This window comes from Bos indicus x Bos taurus, chromosome 1 (assembly GCF_003369695.1).
Source record: "Bos indicus x Bos taurus breed Angus x Brahman F1 hybrid chromosome 1, Bos_hybrid_MaternalHap_v2.0, whole genome shotgun sequence".
Classification (NCBI taxonomy): Eukaryota; Metazoa; Chordata; class Mammalia; order Artiodactyla; family Bovidae; genus Bos; species Bos indicus x Bos taurus.
Window position 1 is genome coordinate 92,346,221 of NC_040076.1, and position 27,078 is coordinate 92,373,298.

At 34.9% G+C, this 27,078-nt stretch overlaps 1 protein-coding gene across 2 annotated transcripts in view; it reads right to left on the reverse strand.

The window, feature by feature from the left end:
- The window catches only part of NAALADL2 (N-acetylated alpha-linked acidic dipeptidase like 2), a 1,546,902-nt gene that overhangs the window by 1,431,603 nt on the left and 88,221 nt on the right, over positions 1-27,078 (reverse strand). For both annotated transcript variants that reach the window (XM_027540660.1, XM_027540668.1), the window contains one exon: positions 23,670-23,732. The gene's annotated coding sequence lies outside the window, so the exon portion shown is untranslated. The remainder of the gene's footprint in view (positions 1-23,669; positions 23,733-27,078) is intronic.

The window sequence follows — 27,078 nt, forward strand, 5'->3', positions numbered from 1 at the left end:
AAAGGAGAAATTTGTAAATCAATAGCATTGAGAGACACTGATACAGCTCCTTCAAGTACTGATAGGTTAATTAGACAAAAGTAATAGAGAATTTACAATAATAAAATTAGCAAACTTAATTAAATGACTTTCATTAGACTCTGCAGTCAAGTCTATGGCAATACCACCCTGAAAATGCCCCATCTCATCTGATCTTGGAAGCTAAGCAGGGTCAGGCCTGGTTAGTACTTGGATGGGAGACACTGCAGTCAACAATAGTCTAGTCTCCTCAAGCAGAGGCAGAATATTAACAAATATTGACCATATTTTAGGACAAAAAATAAGTTTCAAGAAATTTCAAAATGTAGATCACCTTCACTAATCACAATGCAATTAAATTACATTTGTAAAAAAAAAAATGAAAGCATATATTTTAAAAACATACGGTTGAATAACTCCGGTCAGAAAATAGATAAATCATAATGGAAATTTTAAAATAGTTAGAACTGACAAAAATTAAAATAATATTACATATAATAGCTTGCAGAACATAATAAATTCAATGTCCAGCAGGACATTTATAACCTTAAATGCTTATATTACCAAAAACCAGAAAAAGGGATAATAACCATGCTAAATTTGTACTTAATAGTACCAGAAAAAAATTTCATCACTTAAGCAATTATAAACAAGAAATTAATGTTGAAATAGATAAAAAGACTCAATATACAGATGACTTAATGTAGAAAATTCAGTGGAAAACCATGCAAATTAGCAGAATCATTTTAGCTAAAACAACATATTAGTTTTAAATGTCACTTAAATCTGCTTTGAAACTGCCACATCACTATAAAAATCAGATTGCTGTTATATCTTAAAATATAGTTATCCAGAAATATGACTTTGTGTTTATGTGTGAAATTTGACTGTATCTGAAAATAGGGTATTTTTAGACACTTTAGAATTCCCAACTAGATTCAGAAGGGTCAGATGGTGAATACTTCTATATCATTACTGATGTATTTCTTATTTTTAAATATATAAAATTATACAGGAGGTCTACTTCTATCCTAAATACTCAGTCTCCAGTTGCCAAATAAAATGGCATGTTCCTAAGATCATTGCTTCTCCTGGCGCAGCTACAGTAGGCATTATTTATATAGATTATTTTAATATATTATTTATATAAACTACAATTAAAATAGGACCCCTAGGGCAGGGTAATATTGAGACCCTATTAGTAGACAGCTATGCAAAAGCACTGCAAATACATTACTATTTCAAAATTATAAATAAATTTGAAGCATACAGATAATATAAGAGTTAAAATTATAGTTCCACCAAAGTCTAGATATTTTATACCCAACTCTGAATTTTTCTTATATGTAACATATTATTTTTAAATGACTTTTGCTTTAAATTAACACTTCAAAATCTCTTAGACTCTACTATTTCAAGTGATCCAAAAATAGCACTATTTCAGTACTACAACTCTAAGGCTATTGGTATTCTAAATTACAAACTAATTAATATTTTTCTTGCACAGTCTCAAAGCATGAAACTTGTATGAATAGATTTAATCATAAAACTTCAAATACTGGTACTTAAAAATGTATCCTCATGTAATGTCTAAGAGCTCATCTAAGTAGAGAACGATAAATGCAATTTGTTAAATATTGTACTGAAATTACAAAGATACAGTTCCAAAAGATAAAGTCCAGTTGTCAACATACAATATTTTCAATATGAAATCATTTTTCAATATTCAATTAAATGCATCTTTTAAAATAATTTAGTAGGTACCTTTTAAAACCAAAAATTCAGTTACAGTACTTATTTTCCATGTAGCTCTAGAAAAAAAATTTCAAAACAGAATTAAAGAATTTTCAAAAGTGCCAAAGAAGTTTTGAATAAAATATACTTCCCAAAACACACGTAAAGAGCTAGACTTTAATTCCAATTAACTAAAAAGAAAAATGTCAGTACAGGATATATAAAGTACTAAATGAAATAATACAGCAGCACCATAATTCTCTTTCAAGAGTGATTGAACACATTTTCTATCAAAATGACCACTGATCTTCAGTTGAAATGACAAATTGCTTTATTCTGTCAGAGGGTTTTCTTTAAAATAGTACTGTTTGGGAGATTCTATCTCAATCATGGCTTGAGCAAGGACAAAGAGATATTTTTCTGTGTTCTAGACCAGATTGGTACATGAAAGTGGACCAGGAGACCCAAAAAAAAAAAAAATTATGGTTTACCAAGTAGCCTCTAAGTACTCTGAGACAGAGAGACGCACACACAGAGAGATAGACAGCAAGAGAAGGGGCCACAACTGCTAGAGCAAGGCAGAAATTAATGTTCTAAAGAGGAGGGCTAAAGTCTCCAACAGCAAAAGTCAGGCCCCAGGTGAACTAAAAGCACCAAATGCAATTACAAAACCATCAATGAAAATATTAAAAGGAAGAAAGTGTTTAATAACTATGTTTCTAAAGTTTGTTGAGTGACAGAATGAGTGAATTGTTCCATGTTCATACAACTATTACCTGTCTAACATTTATTGAGTAACTCCTATTTATGGAGCCAGAGTCCCAGTGCCCAATGAAGTCACTCAGTCGTGTCCGACTCTTTGAGACCCCATGGACTGTAGCCCACCAGGCTCCTCCGTCCATGGGATTCTCCAGGCAAGAATGGAGCCACAGTTTCCTAATGAAAAATGGCAGTGTCTGCCTTCAAAGAACATCCTATGGAGTAGCTAGAAGAACTATTTATACTTAATTTCTTTGATGTGTTAGCTGTACAGACATTTACAAATTAATTATTCTCTCTGAGTTATTGTACCCTCCCTCTGTTAAATGGAGATTAAATACTTGTCCTGTCATCATTCATATCTATTGTCATTAAGGCCACACAGTTCATAATTCAACTTCTCTCTTTGACTTTTCAACATACAAGACACAACTTTATGTTTGGATGTGGAAACTATGTAAGTAGGAAAAATTTAAATAAAAATGCCCTAAGTGTAATAGAAGCTTCTGAACTTCATCTATAATAAATCACCACTGGGGGCTAGAGGAAAAAGTAATTTAAAAGAATCCCATTGATCTGTATAGATTAAGAAAAAATCTATTTAGAGCTCCAATTCTAACAGAATTAGAGACTGTTTTTAATACTATCTAGCATATCTCACTATTTAAGAGAGAAGAAAATTGAGATTTAGAAAGGTAAAGGTGATTTTCTCAAAGACATAATGTGTTAGCGATAGAGATAGAATTTGGATTTCAGGAAGGGTCCGGACATTCCAGGAAATGATAAAAGGCTCCCTGTGCCTAGACAGTTTGTAGAAGTAATATAGGTATGGCTGAATTCCTGCTTTTCTTCTATAATTTTAGTACATGCTAGGCAGAAGGAGCCTACATGACCATTTCCCCTAAAACTCTGGGTACTGAGCTTCTACACTGGTTGTCAACATTTCACATTTGTCACAACTCATCATGGAAGAATCACTGCTTCCTGTGTGGTGACTACACTGGGAGAGAACTCAAGAAGCTTGTGTATGGTTTCTCTCAGATACCAATCCATGTGTTTTTCCTTAAAAAAAATGTAAATGAAAGTGTTAGTCTCTCAGTTGTGTCAGGCTCTTTGCAACCCCATGGACTGTAGACTGCCAGGCTCTTCCATCCATGGGATTCTCCAGGCAAGAACAGTAGAGTGGGTAGTCATTCCCTTCTCCAGACCCAGGGACCTAACCCAGGTCTTCCACATTGCAGGCAAATTCTTTACCATCTGAGCCACCAGTGTTTTCTTAAACTGTAATAAATCATAGCCATTCATCTGACTACATGCTGAGTCTTCTGAGTCCTTCTTAGAGAACCATCAAACCTTGTGGTGATATTGAGATCCTTCTGACAAAGGAATATTTTAAAAAGAAATACAAAAATGCTTCACTTTTTTATGTACTAGCTCTCCCACCAATAGGGGTACAGGCTCCTCCAGACTCGTACACCATGACATGAGAAACCAACTAGTGAATGGATGAAACTATTTCCCCATAGGCAAATATGAAAAATGAGGAAAAATCCATGGTATATTTACTAAAAACCTAATGAAGAAGCACATCTTAAAGGATTCTGTAATTTTTTTAAAAAAATCAAGAAAGTGATCCTCAGAGTTTAAAACGATATTTCACATTTTAACAGAGAAATCTTTCTTCTAAGTTAATCTAAGACAAGAATAACATTAATAGAAAAGAGATATTAAAAAAATTCATGAGCTATTGCATGAGATGAAACCCCTGAAAAAAAGTTAAATGTCCTATATTCACAATGGGAATATTCATAGTAGCCTAAAAATAAATTTTCATTTTTGAAAAGCCAATACACAAGGTTTATTTTGCCGGTAGGTCTATGATTTCAGGAAGGTCATGATTAAGAAAACTGAGTTTCTATTGGGGGGGTGGCTATTAAAAAGGCCAAAACACAATATAATTTATAACACGTTTTGAACATAATTATTAAATCTTATTGTTTTCTTTGGCTGCTCTGCATAGCTTTTGAAATCTTAGTTCCCCGACCAGGGCTTGAATCTGCACCTTTGGCAGTGGAAGTGTGGAGTCCTAACTACTGGACTGCCAGGGGATATCTACTGTTATTAGTATCTTAACAAATATAAAAATATATGGCATCAAAGATTGTTTTTATAATGTAACTACAGATTTTTATAGAATCAAGATACATTTCTATAAAAATGTACTATAAATTTTATAATCCATAAAAATTATTCAATTTATGGATCTTTGCTTTTCAAAAACACATACTCTAAAAAAGGGAGTTTCACAAGTATCATACCCTTTTTAATGTAAATTATCTCTTGAGAAAAAAATTACACAACTCTACAGTGGTTTCTTATAAATTAAGAAAGATAACATTTGGATTTAAAAGCCAGATTAATATTTTCTAAAATTGCTACTTCTTTATTTTCTTAACCAAGAGAATGCATTCTTTTTTACTTTAGAAATAAGACAATATTTTTACAATTAAAAAGAGCAAGAATGTTATCTATTTTTCCAATGATATTAAATATTCAAATAGGAAATGTTAATATGGAACTGTAAGGAGAAAAAAAACCACAAATGTGATACATACTTTCTAACCATGTGAGAAAATTCAGCATCAGTCTCCTAATATATTCAGAATATTTTTTAATAAAAGGATAAAACATAACAGCAGAGAGAAAACTCTTGTAGGTGGTGAATCATTCCACTTTATTCTATGGGACCTTTAACCTCAATTGCAAAAGAGATTCCTTTTCCTGACATCTGAACTGAAATTGCTCATAATTCCATATGGAATGCAGTCACCCAGCACCTTAAATTTGTATTATATAAATAGGAAAACTTATATAACTACAGTTGCCTAATGACAGAGAAGATAAGCTATTCAAAATAAAAGTGTGATATAGGAAAGACAGGAAAAAAAAAAAAAAGTTATGTGAAGAGCTGTGAAGAAGCCTGCAGTGGCTTGGGCTTACATAAGACAAGGCAGGAACTACCTCTGGTTCCTTTTGTCTCTTGAGCTTCTTCATCAACCATGAAAGTCAATCCCTTCCTCAAGAAATCTCCTTTTCAACCATACCAAATTATAGTATTCAATCACAGTATAGTTCTATTTTTTTTTTAAAGAAGGTTGGTATGCTTACTGGTTAAGATAACAGGCTTTGAAGCCATAGATACTTAGCCTTAAATCTTGTGTCTAAGTCTCAGCTTCTTTATCTGTAAAAGATATCCACAAGATATTAACTAAATGAGAAAACTATGAATGATATGATACCCTTTCATTTATAGATAGAAAGGCTAAATAAGTATGAGTGGCAAAAGAATGGGTGATTTTTCTTGTTTTCCTCTGGGGAAAATATAAATATTTTAAGGATATTTGTAAAATATGTAAAATATAATGTGGCAATTACATCAACTGTAAAATATCATTAATTGCATTGGTTCAAATTATTTTAAGGCATAAAGATTTCCATTGTGCATGTAAAATACAGCATGGAGAACACTATTAGCTAAATTAAGATGAACAAATTAATCAGTTTTCATTGCATTTGAGGACAGAAAATTGCCTAACATGCATCTGAGGGCCACATCTTCAAATGAAAAACAAAAAATCACCCATTACTAAAAAGAATGTACTTAGAAAGCCCAGACTGCTTGTTTCCTGAATTAACCACAAGAAATGGAAAATGAGTAATCCCAAACCACATATACTCAAATTTTTCAGGAATAGATGAAAGTAAAGGAAGAATTTATCTTTTTCTTAATGTGCTACTTAAAGTATTATGGAGCTAAGTGTTCTAGATGAAGATAAATAATCAAATTCAAGATATTATTAGAATTCATTAAACCTAATTCCCACCTAAACATAAGTGGAATGAATTAAGATACAGAACTAAGTTTTTCATTTTCTAAACTTAATGGATACATAAGTATTTCCAGTAAGCATCAATATGCAATTATCTTGCTTAATTATTTTTTCTTATCATAAATTTTGGCACCTTGCAGTGTGCACTCATTATAGTCCATAATGCAGTTAAGAACAAAAATGCAGTTTTTTCATAGCTTTAGAATCTAAGAAAATACAGTCACTTCTAGTTTTCTTCCACATAAACCATTACACCTTTTAGGAATTTCACTGACCAAATATGTAACCTAGATGTCTTCCGTTTTCTTCCACATCATACTCAACTTAGGTTTTCAATTTTTATAATCCTAGACATATCACATGCTTCCATAGTAGCTCAGTTGGTAAAAAATCTCCCTGCAATGCAGGAGACCCCGGTTCGATTCCTGGGTCGGGAAGATCCTCTGGAGAAGGGTTAGGCTCCAGACTCCAGTATTCTCAGGCTTCCCTGGTGGCTCAGCTGGTAAAGAATCTGATCACAATGCAGGAGACCTGGGTTTGATCCCTGGGCTGGGAAGACTCCCTGGAGAAGGGAAAAGCTATCCACGCCAGTATTCTGGCCTCAAGAATTCCATGGACTGTTTAGACCATGTGGTCACAAAGAGTTGGAACTGTATTACTTTCATTTTAATTTTGACATATCACATCTTCCACTGTGATCATTTAAATGCATTTTGTCTCCCCCTCAGAAGCACACACAAGTTTTAAAATCTGTAAAGGCAAGGAAATTGCCTTGTTTATTTTTGTACTTCTAACAGTATATACTCTAAACATAATATTCAGTAAATGCTGAATAAACTAGATTTGGGGAAATTCATGTAAAACCTATACTTGGAGACACAACATTCTGCTATTTACTAAAAGCATCACATTCAGCAAAACATAGCTTCTTAGGATGTCAGGATCATCACCTGTAACATATGTACGGTAGCTATCCACTCGGTCCCCACATGTGCCACAGTAAGTTAAAGTTTGTGAAGACACTAGAGGATAGAAATCCCAGTGTAATATATCCAGTGCCAACAGCTCCTTACACTATTGATTTTTAGTAAAAATTTGTATATGATTCCACTAGAAAATTTTTCATCTATATATCCGTTTAAAACTTTTAAGTCAAATAAATGTTTGTCATCTGGAATGTGAAGTTAATAATTATTAATAAAAAACATATTTTATTGTACAAAGAGCAGAGATTTGGAAGTTACAAGATTAGGCTCACATTTTTACTCTATCATTTACTAGCCACATCAGTTAACCTCCCATATAAGCTGTATATAGGACATGCTAAGAATAATAAGATGCCCCTAAATGCTTTAGGAAAGATTAAATATGTTGTATAACAAAGTGCTCTACCAAACTAAAAGGCATTCCAAAATTTGCCATTATTAACTTTTACATACTATTAATAAATAACTGCAAGTTATCACTAATCATAATAGCCTTCACTAATACAGTGGCCACAGGCTTCCCTGGTAGCTCAGCTGGTAAAGAATCCTTCTGCAATACAGGAGACCCAGGTTCGATTCCTGGGTTGAGAAGATCCGCTGGAGAAGGGATAGGCTACCCACTCCAGTATTCTTGGGCTTCCCTGGTGGTTCAGAAGATAAAGAATCTGCCTACAATATGGGAGACCTGGGTTTGATCCCTGGGTTGGGAAGATTGCCTGGAGAATCCCCATGGACAGAGGAGCCTGGAGCACTCTAGTTCATGGAGTCACAAAGTGTTAGACATGACTGATCGACTAAGCACAATATAGTGGCTACTATATGCAAGGCACTAGGATGTTTTCTGTGTATTTTTGTTAACCTTTAAAACAACTATAAAAGATGAATAGTATTGTTCTCATTTGAGATAGGAGAAAAATAAGACTCAAGATACTTTAGGAACTTATCCAAGTATACCTAAGGTAGTAGTGGCAGAATTTGAACCAAGGACCATGGATGCTAAATCCTAATGTTTTTCCACCACATCAGACTTTCAAAACAGAGTTCAGGCATCTCTCCCGTCGAATGTCAGTATTACAGAAATCAGACATAAAAAGCTAATCTTTTTTTTCCTGTTTCAATGAATAGGAAATATTAGTATTTGTTACCTAGGAGCCTGGTAGGCTGCAGTCCATGGAGTCGAGAAGAGTCGGACACGACTGAGCAGCTTCACTTTCACTTTTCACTTTCATGCATTGGAGAAGGAAATAGCAGCCCACTCCAGTGTTCTTGCCTGGAGAATCTCAGGGACGGGGGAGCCTGGTGGGCTGCCATCTATGGGGTCGCACAGAGTCAGACACGACTGAAGCGACTTAGCAGCAGCAGCCCCAACATGATAAGCTTTATAAAATACATTAAAAATCTAAGTGATAAACTATCATATTGGGATATATATAAACTGCTGAAAACATTGTTTGGTGATCATCAAGTGGTTAACATGCTAGTGGGCAGATGGCAGATTTAGATGCAACTGTGTGGCCTCCCAGCATCAGCCACACCCAAGATCATCACTGATGCTGATGTGAAATGTTTTCTGCAGAGGCTGTACCTGATCCTGATACCCTAACAACAATATCTAGTCTCTACTCAAACATTACTTTATTTAAAAATCATGCACTGAATTTGGATAAATATTTTTTTCTATATAAACATTAGCTGAAAAACATATTTGAGGACCGTGTATAAAAACCCATAATGTCTGGTGGGCTTCCTTCATGGCTCAGAGGTAAAAAATCCACTTGCCAGTGCAGAGGACATGGGCTCTGTCCCTGATCCTGGAAGATCCCACGTGCCAGAAGCAACTAAGCCCATGCACCACAACTACTGAGCCAGTGCTCTAGAGTCTGTGAGCCACAACTACTGAGCCCACATGCCTAAAGTCCATGCTCCACAACAAAGAAGCCACCACAATAAGAAGCCCACACACCACAATGAAGAGTAGCCCCTGCTCACTGCCACTAGAGAAAGCCTAGGCACAGCAACAAAGACCCAGTACAGCCATAAATAAATAAACAAGTCTTTTTTTAAAAATCCACATGGTCTGGGAATACCACCCACACATTAACCATTAACCATACATTAGCCATTAACTGTATGTTATCCTGGGAGATGTTTTATAAGGAGCACCTTATATATCAGACATCAGTACAAAAAGTTGGTGCATTATTATCATTAAATAATGCACCAAAAGAAAACTGAAAGAACTTGTTTCTGTTCAAAGTCAAGAACAGATGGAAAACGTTTACACTGACATTTTGGCAAAAATGAAGACAGTATGTAATTGTAAAACACACATATGCTGTAGAATCCTTTGTTATTCAAGTCATGGTTCTTATAAGCAATCCAAAGTTAATAGATAAAAATATAGAGAACTAAACAATATTCATTTTATCATATACATTTCATGATTTTTTTAAACTGCTGTAAAGTATGTATTGGATTCTTTGCTTACTTAAGGGAAAAAGTGAATGTCTGCCCCATAAAGAGGAACAACCCAGTAAAATTTCCTTTTTAAACAAAATATTCATTGGACACATGGTAACTAAGCATACTGTAAATACTTCCTAAACCTCACAATTAAAGACTTACTTGAATCTCTGCCTTTATCCTGAATAACAGAGATCAATGGTTCAAAAGATAAAGACTTTCAATGCTTCATTGTCTTCTTTACATAAACTAAATTTTGTTTATATTATCCTTTCTTTTCAGATATGCAGAAAAAAAAGAAAAATTGTCTTCTTAACAAACGGAAAAGGTATTTTAGCCAATAGAGAACAAGTCAGAGGCTGTCATTTAATCCTCTGTGTTGCAGGAAGAGTTAATCCTCTGTGTTGCAGGATGAGACCATTAGAAAACTTTTTTTTTTCTTTTTGAAATGTAGACAAACTAAACCTGGGGGCAGAATCAGAACTTAAAATGATTACAAAAGGGGAAAACAGAGTCACATCTAGGATTTGGGGACAGGAGGAACCAAAGTGTGTGACAATTCTGAGGCAGATGGGAAGCTGTAATTAAGAAAAGCATTCCCCCAGGTAGTGAAGCCACTTACTCTGTCAGCCTCATTTCAGTGTAGGAACTGGCAAAGTTATCTAAGTCAAACCGAAAATAGTGAAATTAAAAGCATCCTTTCAACACTGTAAACTAACAAACATGATAATTATTAATTCAGTTAGACCAAATGTAAGATTCTTTAATCTGTTAGGGGAAGTGACAAAATTAGACAAATCTGTGTCATTTAATTTGCCGTATTTCATAAATGAAGCCGTGCTGAAGATGCTCCTTGCCTCTGACCTTAAGCACTATTTTTACTTTGCTGCATAATAGCAGCAACCTTCCAAACTTCCTTCTGTTCATACCAGCGAATACTAGCCAATATACTTTACAATTCCATTTTTTAGTAGAGTGAGCAAGGCTTTAGCTCTTGGTTGCTTAATGAACGTTTGCATAGTGATCATAAAAAAAATAAAATATGGGTTGCAATTTCTCTTGAATATTCAGGAACATAGTATCTATCACCCACCCTTACGAGAATTAATTATTTAATGTGGCCAAATTATCTGTGCTTTGAAATTTTAAAAAACATCTATTTTAAAATATTCATTAAAATTATCTACAAAACTGGTAATGCTGTTTACATAATTTCCATTCTAGAATTCAGTATAGCTGAAATTCATCAAAGTGTCAGCACAGTCAGCCCCTGTATCTGTGGGATGCCCGTGGACAGGGAAAGTGAGGTATTATGCCATTTTCTATAAAGGACTTGAGCATCTGTGGATTTGGTGTTCATGAGGGTGCCTAGATCCCAAGGAAACCAAGGGACAACTAGAATACCTTGATGCCACCCATTTCACTCCTCTTCAACATTATACCTTCCTTAATTCTTACTTCCTAAAGATTTTTATAGTGCAAAGGGAGCCCAGGTGTTTAAAATCACTGCAATTAGTAAATAAATTACATGAAATGACTGTTTACCTAGAAAACTGCCTAAAAGCTAGGCCAGTATTAATTACAGGTAATCAGGATGGTTTTTCCCATTATGATTTAGTCATAAAATCCAGTTACACATCTTTAACTTTTTTCATATATAATTTTTGTCACTAGGAAATCATTAATAGATTTTTACAAAATATTTCAGAAACTAGTTCCAATTGGTATATGAATAATATTTAGAGATGATCTGTAAATAAAAATGCACAATCAATTTAAAATGTACATTAGTGACAAATAAATCATACTTATGAGACTCCAATGATGAGTGTTTAAGGTATAAGATATGAGAGAATAGTGTTAGGAAATAGAAGAAATGGGGTGATAATATGACAGGAAAAAGCACCTTTTAGGAAGTCCTTAATAACAATACAGTGCAGAAAAGAGCCCAATTCTGTCCCATTAGTACTGTCCACAGATAGTTATATGAAGGCAGGAAAGAACCAAAGAACTCTTAGACTCACTTATTCTCCACAGCAAAGAGTCTTCAAGTATTTTTAAAGACACATACTTTTTTTATTATTAAAATAATATGTAATTATTTACGAAATTTGGAAAATACAGAATAGTATCAATGAGAAAATATAAATTGTCTATAATCCCAGACGCTAGAGGCAAATACGGCTTGCAGTTTGGCATACTTTCTTTCAGTCTTTTTTCTATGCAAATGTACATGAATTTTAACCTACTTTGCACTGCACTGTGAGTACAGTTTGGCATTCGACTTTTTTGCTTAACACACCAGATATTTCTTATTTTAAATGCCCTTTAAAAATACCATGTTTAACAGGTACATAATAACTCCATCATATGGTTGTATCCTAATTTTTTCAAAGTCTGCCATTGTAGGAATTTTGGTTGTTTCTAACTTTAAGTTTGCATATTTAATGATGAATCATAATTTTGAATATTTATTTGTAGTTTTATCTACACCTCTGTTTTCCTTCTGTGGGAGAGATTTCTAAAATCAGTTGTGTAGGTCAGAGGATTTTTTAGGCTTTTAAAGATATTGATATATATCACCAAATTGATACATATTAAAGGCTATTGATACATATTACCAAACTTTTAAAGATTATTGATATATATTACATTACCAAATTATTTTCTCAAAAGGTTATACATATTTTTATTAAATTTTACAGTTTATGAAGGTGGTTCTCTTTCAACTTCTGGCTTTATGTTTCAAGAATATGGTAACATTAGCAAAGTACAAACTGATGAAGCATTTAAATTGCTCTGTAATTTACTAGTCCAACATTCAGTTTAAATGCTATAAACTGAAAGCCTACAAGAGGACATTTCAAATGCATTTACACTTCTGTTAAGCTGTCTTTACTTAACATAGCTGTGATTTTTCTTCACAAAATGCTACCATAATGCCACTTGACACAGAACTGTAGCTACAGAGGGAAAAAATTAGACAATGATGTCTTAGAATGCAAGATTTTGATTCACATAAACCTAATGAGATATGTAACCTCGGAAAACTACTTAGTCCCATTTGATTCTATTTTTTCAACACTAAAACGGGAAAAATATCTACTTTTCTGGGTTGTTATAAAATGTACTATATATATATATATATATATGATAAGGAAATGGCAACCCACTCCAGCATTCTTGCCTGGTATAGCCCATGGACAGAAGAACCTTGCAGAGTCCATGGGATCACAAGAGTTGGACATGACTTAATGACTAAACCACCACACACACACACACACACATATAAAATCATCAGTTACTGACAATGAAAAGTCTTGCTCATCACCATTCTATAGTGAAGCTTACCAAACCTCATCTAAGCATATACTTATCAGCTTTTACTGTTTATTCTTAAAATAGATGTATAGGGAGAATGCTTCCAACATAAAAACAGACAGCAAAAAAAAAAAAAAAAAAAAGAACCAGGAGGAAACAGACTGTGCAGAGTGAGAAATATTTCAACAAAATAAAATTACTATAGTGCAGCATAAAATAGGAACAGAATACCATAAAATAGGAACAGTCACAGAATACAGTCCCTAAAAATTAAGAAAATAATAAAAAAGACAAAATCAAAGAAATCACCAGAGACGAAAAGAAATGGAAAGTAACAGAAGAAAAAAAGTCAGAGAACTAATCCAGAATAGCCAGCATTGTTTTTCAATAGATATCACCAAAACAAAGAGGAAAGAAAATCACAGTGGTATTACAATTAGAAAAATGCCAAACTGAAAATTCAGATTAAAAAGGCATATCATGCATGCATAGTTGCTTCAGTCATGTCCAACTCTTTGGGCCCTATGGACTACAGCTCACTAAGGCTCCTCTGTCCATGGGATTCTCCACACAAGAATACTGGAGTGGGTTGCCATTTCCACTTCCAGGGATCTTCCTGACACAGGGGTCAAACCCACATCTTTTATGTCTCCTGCATTTACAGGGAGGTTCTTTACCACTACAGCCACCTGGGAAGCCCTTGAAAAGGCAAACAGATGTCCAATAAAGAGATCAAAAACTTCTGAAGAAAAAAAGCACCTACTATTAGAGTAGTAGGCCTCTGACTTCAGAAAGACTACTGGAAAGTAGAGATTTCAGAACACTGAGGAAGCAGCTTATGATCATCCAAACCATCAGTCAAGCAGAAGGATAGAGTAAGACATGTCTAGCTTATGAGGAGACAAAAGACTTTCCCAGGCACCATTTATTAGAAAATCACTGGAGGCAGAAATTAGATGCAGGTACCACATCCTAATTGACCATTGCCTTCCTAGGTGATCAGTGCAAAGAAATAGAGGAAAACAATAGAATGGAAAAGACTAGAGATCTCAAGAAAGTCAGAGATACCAAGGGAACATTTCATGCAAAGATGGGCACAATAAAGGACAGAAACAGTATGGACCTAACAGAAGCAGAAGTTATCAAGAAGTGGTGGCAAGAATACACAGAAGAACTATACAAAAAAGATCTCTACAACCCAGATGATCACAATAGTGTGTGATCACTCACCTAGAGCCAGACATCCTGGAATGCGAAGTCAAGTGGGCCTTAGAAAACATCACTACGAACAAAGCTAGTTGAGGTGATGGAATTCCAGGTGAGCTCTTTCAAATCCTGAAAGATGATGCTGTAAAAGTGCTGCACTCAATATGCCAGCAAATTTAGAAAACTCAGCAATGGCCACAGGACTGGAAAAGGTCAGTTTTCATTCCAATCCCAAAGAAAGGCAATGCCAAAGAATGTTCAAACTACCGCACAATTGCACTCATCTCACACACTAGTAAAGTAATGCTCAAAATTCTTTAAGCCAGGCTTCAACAGTACGTGAACCATGAACTTCCAGATGTTCAAGTTGGTTTTAGAAAAGCAGAGGAACCTGAGGTCAAATTGCCAACATCCGCTGGATCATGGAAAAAGCAAGAGAGTTCCAGAAAAACATCTACATCTGCTTTGTTGACTATGCCAAAGCCTTTGACTGTGTGGATCACAACAAACTGGAAAATTCTGAAAGAGATGGGAATACCAGACCACTGGATCTGCCTCCTGAGAAATCTGTACGCAGGTCAAGATGCAACAGTTAGAACTGGACATGGAACCATGGACTGGTTCCAAATTGGGAAAGAAGTATGTCAAGGCTGTATATTGTCACTGTGCTTATTAAACTTATATGCAGAGTACATCATGTGAAATGCCAGGCTGGATGAAGCACAAGGTGGAATCAAGTTTTCTGGGAGAAATATCAGTAACCTCAGATACTCAGATGACACCACCCTTATGGCAGAATTTGCAGAACTAAAGAGCCTCTTGATGAAAGTCAAAGAGGGTGAAAAAGTGGATTTAAAACTCAAAATTCAAAAAACTAAGATCATTGCATCCAGTCCCAACACTTAATGGCAAATATATGGGAAACAATGGAAACAGTGACAGTCTTTATTTTCTTGGGCTCCAAAATCACTGCAGTTGATGACTACAGCCATGAAATTAAAGGATGCTTACTCCTTGGAATAAAAGCCCAGACCAACCTGGACAGCATATTCGAAAGCAGAGACATTACTTTGCCAACAAAGGCAAAGCTATGGTTTTTCCAGTAGTCATGTATGGATGTGAGAGTTAGACTATAAAAAATCTGAGCACCAAAGAATTGATGCTTTTGAATTGTGGTGTTGGAGAAGACTCTTGAGAGTCCCTTGGACTGCAAGGAGATCAAAACAGTCAATCCTAAAGAAATCAGTCCTGAATATTCATTGGAAGGACTGATGCTGAAGCTCTAATACTTTGGCCACCTGATGCGAAGAAATGACTCATTGGAAAAGCCCCTGATACTGGCAAAGATTGAAGGTGGGAAGAGAAGGGGACGACAGAGGTGAGATGGTTGGATGGTATCACTGACTCAATGGACATGAGTTTGAGCAAGCTCTGGGAGTTGGTGCTGGACAGGGAAGCCTGGCGTGCTGCAGTCCATGAAGTCGCAAAGAGTCAGCCACAACCTAGTAACTGAAATGACTGACCACATCCTAATACAAAAAAGCAGGAAATATCCCAGAATGACAGTTGTACCAGGCATAGAAACAATGGCCACAATTCATCAACAGGAATATCTCCAGGCCAAAATCAGAAAAACTTCAATGTAGCCAATAGAGCATTTTATAAGTTTCATGTGAATCTTTCCCCTTCTTTATTATTAACTTTTCTCTCTCTTGCATCAAGTTTAAGAGGAGTTTATTTCATTACTATTTCAAAAGAACACTCCCTAGTTTCTTTTAGATTCTTTGGTTTTTCTCGCATCCTAAGGTGAGGATTAAACGCTTTAATCTAGTCTCTATTTGTCTTTAAAAATGAAGCCATTCAAGGCCAAACTTTTCTGAGAAGAACAAAAAAATTATTGTAAAATGTTATTAATAGCCATTTAATAGATCTTCTATAGAACACTCGGGAATGAATAGCAACAGATATATACAAATTAAGCAAACAAAAAAGCAAAGAGGTTAATGTTTAGAAATAAATGTGAAAGAAAAATATCATATGTCTTGGTTTAGAAGTAAATGATATTCATTTATTATTACTAATGTAAAGACAATTTAATTAACAATTGTGATATAACTTTGTAATTTTTTAAAAAGGGATGACATTTTGTATGACTGGGTGTGAAATCTTAGAAAAATTAATTCTCAATGAACAAAACAAGAAGTCAACAGATAGTATCAACTGTTTATAATCAAGAAATTACTTAAACCTCAGAAAAAGAAAAAAAAGAAAAAGAACAGCTGAAAATCATTGTCTCCAGAGCAGCCTGGAAAGAAATATTAAATGCTATTTTTAATAAAAATGCTACTTTTACATTTTAAGCTCATATGCTGTTTAAACTATATTAAGATAATACTTTTATAAAATGGTGATTAATTTATTTAGTTAACCTAATAGAATGCACCTAAATTTTTGTTTCTTTAGAAGAGAAAGTGGAAGAGGACAGAGAAAAATGGTGAGAGATGTCAAAGAAGGAAATAACAAGAGGATCAGGAAATGAGTAACTATGTAGAGTGGCTATAAAATATTGTAGAAAGAAGCTTTATTAAAATGTTTTTCATTAAATGTAGAGGTAATCAAAGTAATTTAACCTGATTGTTAATTACTGTCTCTGGAATGTGTTAATTGTTGTGCTATATTTGTAAATAAATCAGTAAAATATGGCTTAATTACTTCCACTGTATTTCTTCATTCACTTCCCCATCAATACCCTAATGCAGCCTACTTCTCTTGCACATAAATGTCCACAACTCCCTCCCAGCCAGACATCCTGCCTCTAGTCCCCACTCAGGCTCATTCTACAGAAGATCCTATCTTCATAACAGGACTTCCAGCCCAAGAACCTACAGCAATCCACTGTAAGCACACTGCCTGGCCTTGAAGGCCCTTCCTTGACTTCTCCTCACATATAGTAAATTCCCAGGACATATACTCTGTGCCAGTCGCTCATGCCTCCTTCCTGCACTGCCATTCTCCCTCATGTTAACTGCAAAACCACGGACTGCCCTTGTTTACACTACTTGGTCACCCCACTCCCCCAAACAAAAATTTCTATTTCTCTACAAATTCGTTACCCAGTTTTCATCTGTTACAATCCAGCTCAAACCATAGTGTGCCTCTAAAACACCTCTCAAAATTCCACAGTGCACAGATTTAACCCTTTTCTAATGACTCTCACATCATCTTCACCTCATAATTAACATCTATTTATGTTTCTATTCTCTATTTCTGTATTATATTTTTGCTGCCTATTCTGTTTTCCTATAATTAAAAACTTCCATAGCAGGAAACACACCAAACTCCTCTATATTCTAGAATAATTAAAATCATAAGTGAAGCCCAGTAACATTTTTGGATTGTTTAAAAATGTGTATTTTATAGCACTCAGTGCATTTTTGTACACATCCTTCACACTCTAGATATGTTGAATGGTTGATTGATTAACCCACCATTAACCCACCATTACGTATTGTAATTTTACAGCTGTGAGATACCTTGACTAAGCCTTTATGTTATTTAACCATCACCTTTCATCCTTCTGAGCTGAATCTGTGCTTTAGTTGTTTTGTCACATATTTCAATTTTCTAATTTAGAAGAAAATAAGTCAGAATTTTAAAATTTTATAAAATATTGATTCAGGTATATGGTGATCAAAAATAATCTGTTACCAGAATTCATCACTAAATTCTCTTCATAATATCTTACTTCATTCCCAATTAAAACTAAATGGCTTTAAAATTTAATGGAAAGTGGAGTGTGGCATAATAGACCTCTGAAAAATTTACTTTGAAATTCATGTTATCTGAGTGTTAATATTTTAGGACTAAACATCGAGTAAATATAGGATTAAAGAAAAGAGATATGGTAAGATAAAAAAAAAATGTGAGAAAAGCTTTGGTTCTCCTGTGTGCAAAATCTTACTTCTAGTAGGACTATGTGTCGCACCTAAAACCATATTATTCCAATTTTAATGGATGTTTTGATTGTCCCCTTCCATCTCCATAAGGCAAAAGGTACATAAATGAGTGCAGCTACAAAGAAAAAAATTCTATCAAATTTTCTACAGAAAATTTTCAAAATAACTATCATTAAGAAAACCCACATGGAAAGTCCCTAGTCTCCAGGCAACAGGTTAGCATAAGCCACACTGTATTGCTGAGAAAAGGCAATGTCCTAATGTAAAAAGAACTGTTTTTGTCTCAGTTCCTGGATATTTGCAGAGTTATATTAAAGAAAAAGAGAAACCAAACTGGGCATGTTAGCATGAATAGACAGCCAATAAATAGCAACAGAATGGAGGAGATTTATACCCCTTTTTTCAGACAATTAAAAACAATTAACATTTCTCTCAACAACAAGCCAGCTTCACATGTTGTGTGTAAATTTCACAAGCAGTCTTCCTGCCAGTAGTATACCTGACTACCAAGTCTTCATAGAAAACTTTTTTTTGTCTCACTTGCTCCACAAGTTATTTTAACAATTGCTTTTGGTAACTTAAGGAGAGAATTTGGCACAGAGAATTTGTTAAAATGTACATGAAAGCTGCCTGCCAAGGTAATGGTACAGAACAGGTGCTGTCCAAGTCAGAAGGTGGACGAAAAAGAAGGAAACCAACAGACGGAATAAGCACAAGAAATGACCCTGAAACAAGGCAGCCAGCGCCTCACACTGTTCCCACCACCTGGCCTGGCCAGGGCCAACCCTCCACCAATTGTCCAGCTCGCAGTTGTTTACACATCCCACTGGCTGGCCTGGCCGCATCGTCTGCCTCTCTTTCTTTTTTAAAAAATTTCTTTCTCTTACTAGAAGAAAGCCTATTTTATGAACTGTTGATTCACTTTCCTACTCTAAATATATAAAGGAGTTAGTGGTGCTTCTGATATGTTTGAGCTCTTGTCACGGTAAAGAAAACAATCATTTTTGTGTTATCTATTAGAAATTTGCTGTTAAAAGATGCTCTTGAAGGATTTAGGATTGGGTACTTTCTTACTTTAAAGGAAGTAATCAAGTTTTCATTTTATAATTAGAAATCATACTTGCTGTTAAAGACAGCAGGTCGTATTTTTGCTAAAACCCTTTAGCAGGATTATAAGGACAATTAGAATCTCTCTGTGGTTCAGCTTTGATCTCTTCATTAGTATCATTTCACCTGGACAAGCTTTAGCCTAGAGGCGGGGCTGCTAAACTGAGATCAGATACTAAGAGTCAGTTTAGATCAGTTCAGTTCAGTTCAGTTCAGTCGCTCAGTCGTGTCCGACTTTTTGTGACCCCATGAATCGCAGCACACCAGGCCTCCCTGTCCATCACCAACTCCCGGAGTTCACTCAGACTCACGTCCATTGAGTCAGTGATGCCATCCAGCCATCTCATCCTCCGTTGTCCCCTTCTATCAAGTGACCTTAATATGGGAAGCAAGTTCCTACAGTGACTGTTCCAAAGTGAAGTCCTTAGCACTCAGTGTGACTGTGTGTTATGGAACCCTAAGTAGTCAATTAGTAGGGAGGGAACAAATTTTTTTCCTCTCCCCATCTTAGGTTAATTGGCTTGGTCCTGTAAATTCGGCTGAGGAAAGACAGATGAATGAGAGAAAAACAAATTCATTTTCATGTACATAGGGCATATACAAGGGAGCACTCAGCAATGAATACCTCAAAGGAATGGTTGGAATTCGGGGTCTGAAGGGCTTCCCTTGTGGCTCAGCTGGTAAAGAATTCTCCTGCAATGTGGGAGACCTGGTTTCAATCCCTGGGTTGGGAAGATCCCCTGGAGAAGGGAAAGGCTACCCAGTCCAGTATTCTGGCCTGGAGAATTCCATGGACTATACAGTCCATGGGGTCACAGAGTCGGACACAACTGAGTGACTTTCACTTCACTTCACTTCACTTTATATCTAATTCACTAGGGGAAGTGAATGGGGAGGAAAGGCAATTACAGAAAAACAAATGACACACTGAAATGATTTAAAAAAAAAAAAAGATCTTAGACAAATCTATGGGGATATGCCAGTTGTGTAACAAAATTTGTTTGGGTGTGGTGAGAAGATTACAGTTGCTCTGCAGAAGATTTAGTGACTTTTGAGATCTTTGAAGAGACTCTGCTTTTAGGCAAATAAGGAATCTCAGAACATAAATGCAGTCAACTCAAAATCATTTTGATGCCCAATTCCAAAGTACTGACATATACACACTACTGTATGAAAATAGAAAACTAATAGAACCTGCTGTATAGCACAGGGAACTTAATATTCTATAGTGGCCTATAGGGGAAAGAATCTTAAAAAAAAAAAGTGGATATATGATTCACTTTGGAGTACATCTGAAACTACTATAACAGAATCGTAAATCAAATATACTTCAATAAAAATTATAAAAAATATAAAAATAAAGACTAAGAACAAAAAAGTCATTTTTATGTCAAACAAGACTATTTTGGGGGTGTTATTTCCTGATCTTTCTCAATATTCTCCAGTTCTACTGCTCTCTTTTATACCTCTTTTCTACTTTCATTAGACTTTCTTTAATTTGGCTATTCTTAACCTGTATTCTGAGTAATAGCAAGCCAGAGAAATGTCCATTTTTCCAAAACATTAGCCAGCATTTCTTTGATAACTACCTCATCTTCACTTTGCAAAATGTTAACATTACCCTATGGATGGTGGACAGATTCCATGTGCAAACTGGCATTCTCGTTCATATTTTATTTCTTAAATATGTTATACAGTTAGATTTTACATGTTTAAAATTTATTTTCATTTGAAAAAAATTTTAAATGTCTTACTAAAATTACTGAGTTTATTGAAACTTCCAGTTTATGTCTATCTTTAGGCCACTAAAAAAAAATGAGAGCTGATATCCTACTCTGTGCAGCCTTGAGTGAGTGTCTCAGTCCTTCCAGAATTTTTTTTTGTGGCTATACCAAAAAAATTCACAAATGATTTCAAGGACAATCTGGCAGCAAGATGACCAGTGTAGTAGTGTTAGTTGCTCAGTCATATCTGACTTTTGCAACCCCATAGACTGTAGGCCACGATGCTTCTTTGCCCATGGAATTCTCCAGGCAAGAATACTAGAGTGGACAATAGGACAGCATATTTTAAAGGAATAACCCCAGAAAAGCTGGTCAAAGCAAAGTCTCTAGAATTCAGGACTTTACAATGGTAAGAAATACAGAATTTACTATTATAACTGAACCCATTAATTTATGATTAATTTAATGATAGTTACCATTTCATCTCTTTCTCATTATAAAAGAAAGTTTTATAATGTATTTTGACTATATAATTTTCTGGAGTTAAATAAAACTTGGATATATTGATTTCTTTTTTTTGTTAAAAATCATTTTTTTCACTTAATCTTAGTTTTCTCCAAAACTTTTTCATGTTTTCAAAGAGAATTTATGAAAACATATAATTTTTATTTATAAGTTGATACATTATTTTTTTTAATTATAAGTCATATTGCTTTTGATGGAGTCCCCTTACTATAAATCTAAAAATCAAGAGGAAATGCAGAGATCAGTTATGCCATTTGAGACAACTGATCAAAGAAAAAGGAGTATATGGGTTTTAAGTAGACAGTCTTTGTGGGGACCCTCTGTTGGGTCAACCTACCCATTCCCCAGAGTTTTACATTTGATCCTGTCATCACACACTGTAAGCACTGAGAGCCTGCTCTGTGCAAAGTACTGCAATAGATCCTGGGAAAACAAAGTCCTTGCTCACAAAGACTTTATATTCTAGGAAGTATATTCTGTTTATGTAGGTATACAGGAAGAAGAATGGCTCGCCTTCCTGGTTGTTAGATATAGGAAGCTGGCCTTAGAATCTGGTCAGCCTGATTTGAAGAAAATGTTCAGTATCAGATGAAGTCTTTCCAATTTAATGGCTACCGTTCAGAATTATGTCTGCATTCCTTGATGTGGTTCAGAAGGACATTCTTGAGGTACCCCTTCCTGAATTATTTAGACATACCTCCCTATCTTAAACACTATAAGTCAGATACCATAACTATTTTGTAACCAAAATTTAGTATCTTCCACATTTGTCCTTAAGAATTTATCTCTAGCCCGACTTAGAGGTCCACTTTATTCCTCACTTTGTATCCCATGCTTACCTGTACTGTTTTCAAAACATCACATAATGCTGTACCTGTCTATTTTCTTGACTGATTGCCACTGATCTGTAAGTCCCTGAGAAAAAGATACTTATTCTTCACCATTATGTCCTCAGTGTAAGTAGCTTACGCTTAGTAGGTGCTCAATAAATATCTGTTGCATGAATGAGTGAATTGCTTCAACTTCTGTTTTACAAGAGAAACAGAATATTGCTAAATGATTCATTCCATTATCTTTCAAGTAGAAAGCTACAAGCGTGCATGTATATGTGCTCAGTCATGTCTGACTCTTTGCAACCCCATGGACTGTAGCTCACCAGGCTCCTTGTTCATGGGCATTTTCCAGGCAAGACTACTGGAATAAGTTGCTATTTCCTCCTCCAGAGGTAGAAAGCTAAATAATCCCAAATGATCCATGATGTATAACTAAATATACTGATTAAAATCTCTTCAAGTATAATTATATATTTACTTTTCTTTAATATACACAATGAAAATAACAACTGCTAGCAATTTCTAATTAGTTTCTCTTTTTTCAAATCCATATTAACTTAGGATTCAAAAATCAGTGTGATACATTTATATAAGCTAAACATATAATTGTACAGCATAGTGTTCAGCTATACACAGTGTACAGCATGGCTCTGAGTAAGTCCTCACTAATGTCAGCATGACAGTAGTAATACCAATGGACCAGTTTATGGTGATGGCGATAAAGAATGTGTATCAACAATGTTATATATAAGTCATTTGAAAGACATGTATCCAAGATAATATTATAAAGAAAGAAGGATAAAAATTTGGACATCTATCTATTTCAAGATATAGGAAAAGCATAATCACATGTCTTTTTTCCAAGTAATTGTTATTGGCATTATTCTTACACTAAGCATGATAATAACAAATTATTGCATTAGGAAAGAGAATGTGAATTATTGTCGCATAATTTTACGATACTCCATAGGGCATAGAATAATTCTCTCTAACATCCAAAAATGCAAGCAAACAATATTGACATCGAAATGCTTTTTGACAAAAACAGCCATTACAGAGAAAAAGAGATAAAAAAAAGGTTTTTATACTCTCAACTCCTCAAACCATTTTACAAATATTTATAAAATGTCACCAATAGAGGGCTTACCTGAGGTCAAGTGAAAGAGGCCCTAAACCATCAAAAGCTATTTCCAATGTCCAGCTGGGAGATCTAAAACAGAGAGTAACAAAGACAGTTTATGACAAAGCTGACACACAGTATTCTGGAAGGAGTGAAATCAATTGTGACATTTTTCATTTATTTGTAAATGCCTCTTTGGCAGTACACTCCCTCAAAACGACAGTTGCTTCTTACAGAAGAGGGGAGGTGATGGTAAAATACAGGAATCCTGACAGTTGCTTTAATGAGATTCTGCTTTAGGGCTATTCTAACACTTTTCCCAACAAGGAACCTGCCCTTCATTTTCAATATCATAACTCAGTAATTTGGAAAATGTTATCTCTGTGAAAACTAAACCAGTCAGTCCTTATTAGCTATTGTTCAGTTGATTTTCCTCTTGTCTTTCAATTAGAAGAAAACATTCTAAAGCAAGTATCTAAATAAATGTCAGCCATACAGACCAATTATGTCTTTTATTAAAAAAGTACTCTTTTATCAAAAACAGTAATATGGTGTGTGATTGAACAACTCAAGACACACTTTCCAGTAACTCAATATTTGTTTGAAAATATCACAGAGTACAATATAAGATATATTTTAAAGACTTTACTTTCTATGTTTTAACAAGTTCCTCTGGAAAAGGAAATTATTGCCAAGGTAGTTTCACTAGTCTTAAAAATTTGAGCAACTCCAAATTAAGCAGTCTAAAGATTCCACTTCATGTATTCATTCAATTTTCCTTTGATCATATATTAACTGTTTGGTGCAAAGTAACTGTCCTCAACCCATTTCTTTAAAAAATGTAAATTATACTGTGCAAGGAAAATACAATCTAACACAGGGTAGCCCAGTATCTATCACCTATTAGTCAACCAATAGATATTTACTGAACTGATAAGCTGCACAAAATCAAATCTTTGTGCATAGCAAAACACATTTTGGCATTTCACTGCATTATGGGTTCAAATTCTAGATCACAGAGAAATGAACTAAATAAGAAACCTCAGAGACATAACAAACTTTCTGGGTTCCAATTTGCTTTTCTATGAAATAGAGTTGGTACTATTTACTGCATGTGATTTCTGTAATGATTAAATAAATGTTGGGGCAGGAATAAAGCACCTAGCACAAGTTCTTGGCTCATAATATGTTGTTAATAAACAATAGTTATTATAATTACAAGGTTTTACTTTGACCAGAACAAATAACATCTTTCTCAAATATAACAACAAAAGTAGCAACAATAAATAAGTGGAAGGAGGGAACCATGGCTGTAAGAATTCGAAGATAAAACCTTTAGTTCTATCTCTTCCCTCTGTGAAACTCAGCTCTCTCATCACAAAAATGGAACTAATGTTCCTACCTTTACATAAAACACCATCTCTGCTTGGCTGTGAAGGCTGTCTGGGTATTTAAGTACCCAAACATCATGCATTCTCAGAAAATGTTCACTGACCACAGCAGTGAACATCATCTCAGTGAACATCATCATCATCTCAGGTTGGCAGATTAACTGTGGTCTAAGATTTGTGTTGGTAACCTTACTCTGATGGTCGCTGGTAACTTCAGGTACTGCTTAGTAGAGATGGAAAACTGCTCGAGCAGCTAACGTATGCAAACTCATGAAGGTTTTTGTTTCTTTATTCTACCCTCAATTACCTAGTGCAGTGGTTCTCAAACTTAAAATTACCAGGAACATTTTTGTAAAATGTTAATATCTATGTGCAACCCAACACAAGTAAATCAACATATTTTTTTAAAGGCTTTCCCGGTAATTCTAATGTGCAGCTAGGGTTTAGAAGCACCAGCCTAAATGCTGATGCTGTTTCTCCCACAGACGCTACTGGCTTCCTACCCACTGCTTTCTCTGCCTGCCCTGATTCATCTTAGGTGTCTATATTTTTTTCCCAAACAGCTCTGAGGAGGTTGATTATGCCCAGGTTCAAGACAACTCTGATTAGACTCAGCCAATCATAGTGAACCCATATCCTTTGCCAGGAACTGATTTAAGGGTATATAGGTTACCCATATCTAGTCAAGAAGATGGGAGGAAAGGTATTTTGGGGCTTTGAGCAAAGTTTTCCACCTTCCTAACAAAATTTTTTTTTTCCTGCTGTTGTATATGGATATGATTCCTAGAACCACTTTACTCATCTTGAAAACATGAAGAAAGTTAATATTAGGACATAGGTAACATCTTGAGAATGGCAGAGAAGGGTAGAAACAGATTCTGCGACAATGTCATTCAGCTACTGAATTAATTTGTCCAACTTCTTGAATTATCATGTAAAATAAATTCAAATAGCATCAAAGTACTTTTATTTTTACACAGCATCACAAAAAATATTAAATAAGAAAAAAATCTATATCCCAAGCTTAAGTTTAGCTCAAAGATGTCTTTGTTTATACTTTTAAAGCCTTTATGAACTAAACCAACTAGTGAAAAATACCAATTTTTCTTAAAAACTAAATAGTGTCAGTTTTATTGAAGTGGCTTTATAGCACTTATTTTTACTAAGAAATATTGTATTGTAATATACATAAGAAATTTAATATGGATCCTGTCACTCAAATATTTTTCAGCAGTACTAATTTGTGCTAATCTTTATACACACACAATGTAAAATATTAAATATATTTTTTCACATCATATATATAAATATATACAGGTATTTGCTTTTTTAAATTGTTGCCAATGATCTGGTGCTTAAAATAAAGAATATGAGGTTTTTTAATAATCACAATAACCCCATCATTTCCTAATAATTGTGCTTCTCCTTGTAATAGATTCTATGCATAACTTGCATTTCTTTCAAGTAGCAGATCTTACTATCAAAGGTCCATATTTTATAATTTTTATCCTTTTACTAGAGCAGTTATTTCCTAACTTCAGAGAATACTGGGAATACTTTGGAAAGACACTTTACTATCAACCACACAGCTGGAATGAGATTAAAAGGAATCTGTTCCAAGATCTACAATGGAGATTTAAAGTGGCACAGGCTGTATTGTATCACCATGCTCCAGTCTGCCAGTTTAAAACCTGACTTCTTCCAAACTCTCTAAGTTCTTTTGTGTTGTTTTCTCTCTCTCCATCCCATCTGCAATTTCTATAATATTTATGCGACAATAAAAAAAAATCACCAGAACTTTTGTGGGAAGGGGGAAAATATTAGACTACCCTTAGCAGGTAGAGAAGGAAATGGCAGCCCACTCCAGTATTCTTGCCTGGAGAATCCCAGGGACAGGGGAGCCATCTATGGGGTCGCACAGAGTCAGACACGACTGAAGCGACAGCAGCGACAGCAGCAGCAGCAGCGGCAGCAGGTGGTATTTGGTAGATAAAGAAGACAGTATCATGTATTAGGAGTCTTAGCTTTTGGGAGCCAGCAGAGAT